The sequence below is a fragment of the Gekko japonicus genome, unplaced genomic scaffold (assembly GCF_001447785.1).
Source record: "Gekko japonicus isolate JY-2015 unplaced genomic scaffold, Gekko_japonicus_V1.1 scaffold25, whole genome shotgun sequence".
Taxonomy (NCBI): domain Eukaryota; kingdom Metazoa; phylum Chordata; class Lepidosauria; order Squamata; family Gekkonidae; genus Gekko; species Gekko japonicus.
The window spans coordinates 1,216,174-1,218,808 of record NW_015171502.1 but is presented as its reverse complement, the minus strand read 5'-3'; positions in this window follow the sequence as shown (position 1 = coordinate 1,218,808).

Genomic DNA, 2,635 nt, shown 5'->3' with positions numbered 1-2,635 from the left:
CCCCGCACCTGCTATCACTGTGCCTGCCCCCCCCCCCAAACCGTGGGGGGGCTTCGTTTTCACCTCACTCCCTTTCCCCAACTGTTTCCCCACCACCACCACCACTACACACGATTTGTATCGGTTTGATTTATCTTGATTATACCAAAGGAACCCAATGGTTATTATTAAAGTTGGTATTTCTTTACCCCTCCAGTTGCCGGAAGCGTCTGTGGGGCCGGGAGGGCTGGGCGACGGACAGGAGGGCTGTCCCTTAGAGGGGGGCGGGGAGCCGTTCCTGTTGGCAGCAGAGGAGAGGACTCGCAATAGTGGGTACCGGCTGGATCTTAGGGAAAACTTTTTTAACCGTCAAAGAGCAAGGTTCGAGCCCAGTCACGCTTTCAAGACCAGCCAGATTTCCAGAGCATAAGAGTTCGAGAGTCAAAGGTGTATCCAACGAAGGGCGCTTTGGCTCCCAAAAGCTTCTGTACAAAAACAACAAGTTGCTGCACAGGTTCATATTTCTTTGCAATCAATTAATGTTGTTTTAATGGATATTCTTGTTTCAATAGATGAACATCATCAAGAGACAGAAGTCTCAGCAGGGCAAGCAGACGAACTTTCTCGAGCTTGGCTGTCTGTTTCGACCAAAGTCTTTGTCAAAACTCCATGAATGGCTATCAATAGCTCCAATCTATTACAAAATTTTTTGGCCGAAACGGACAGCCAAGCTCGAGAAAGTTCGTCTGCTTGCCCTGCTGAGACTTCTGTCTCTTGATGATGTTCATCTATTGAAACAAGAATATCCATTAAAACAACATTAATTGATTGCAAAGAAATATGAACCTGTGCAGCAACTTGTTGTTTTTGTATGTTTTCTAAGTTTGCTGGGTCCTTGTTGTATTTGTCCCAAAAGCTTCTGCCCTGGAGATCTGGTTGGTGTTTAAGGTGGCACTCGACTCAGATGTTGCTCTTGTCCAAGTGAGAATCTTGTACGCATCTTTTGACTTTCTGCTGTAAAAAAGTGTTAGTCAAACTGGTCTCATACAAGCACTCAGAAGCCTGGATAGCCCGGGCAAGCCCGATCCCACTAGATCTCGGAAGCTAAGCAGGGTCGGCCTCGGCTAGTATTAGGAAGGACGACCTCCAAGGAAGACCAGGGTCGTGACGCAAAGGCGGGCAACGGCACACCACCTCTGAAACGCCTCTTGCCTCAAAAACAAGTCTAGCTCGCCACCTAGTGGTGCATGACGCTAAAAGAGCTAGAACTTTTGGCTGCCAGACAATCTTAGGATCTCCTGGCTATACCCTGGAGGAGGGGTTTTAGGGTACAGTGCCAGAGTTGCCAGCTCTGGGTTGGGAAATACCTGGAGATTTGGGGGGGGGGGGGGGGCCTGAGAAGGGGGGTTGGGGGGGGACTTCAATGGGATATAATGCCATACAGTCTACCTTCCAAACCTGCCGCTTTCTCCAGGTGAACTGGTCTCTTATCGCCTGGAGAGAGACTTGCCAGTTATGAGTTGGGAAAAACCTGGAGATTTGGGGGGTGGAGCCTGGGGAAGTGCAGGAGGGGAGGGGCCTCGGCAGGGTACAATGCCACAGAATCCACCCTCCAAAGCGGCCATTCCCCCCAGGGGAGCTGACCTCGATTGCCTGGAGATCGACTGTACTAGCTGGAGGCTTCCAGGTGCCACCTGGAGGTTGGCAACCATCCCGGGAGATCAGTTATAACGGGACCTCCAGCCACACCACCTGGAGGCATAGCAAAACAACAAGCCGTGCAAAATAATATGCACCTCAGAATACATTAAATGTCTGGTATTTTTATGTTCAATGTTTTTATAATACTGTGGCGTCTTGCGAGCAAAACTTCTACTTTGTGAGCTACTGGAATTAAATTAGTTTGCTCTGGAGCCAGCCATCCTTCCTGAGCGAAGACAGAAATGTGTGAGCCGGAGGCTAAGAAACTGCAAGCCGGCTCACACTAACTCAGCTTAGAGGGAACACTGATCACATGGGCCAGTTATCAAAATACATTCAACCAGGGCTATTTTTGGGGCAGGAACGCACAGGAACGGAGTTCCGGCTGGCTCCCAAGTTGGCCACACCCGGCAGGAAGTCATTAGCATAATAGGCCACACCCAGCGGCAGAAACTCATTAGGATTGGCTACATTAGGGGTGTGTGGCCTAACATGCAAAGGAGTTCCTGCTCCAAAAAAAGCCCTGGGTTTGGACAACAAACAAGGTAAACAGAATAAGAAGCAAAAGGTGGGTGTGGCTGGATGACCACACTTCTGGTGGTATGGGGGTGTGGCCTAATATGCTGTGCTGTCAAGGGTGTGGCCTACTATGCTAATGAGTTCCTGCTGTTGGGTGTGGCCTATTATGCTAATGAGTTCCTGCTGGGCTTTTTCTACAAAAAAAGCCCTGCATTCAACTGTCAGTCTATACCACGATCAGAGTTAACACTACCATAGCGTCATCCATCCTCCAAAGCAGCCGTTTTTCTCCAGGGGAACTGACCTCTGCCGCCTGGATGTCAGCTGTAATCGCAGACGATCTCCAGCCACCACCTGGAGGTTGGTCACCCTAGTTAAGCCCCTTTTGCAGCGATTCTACATGGGACGGGGGGGGGGGGGGGCGGCGTTCTTTTTT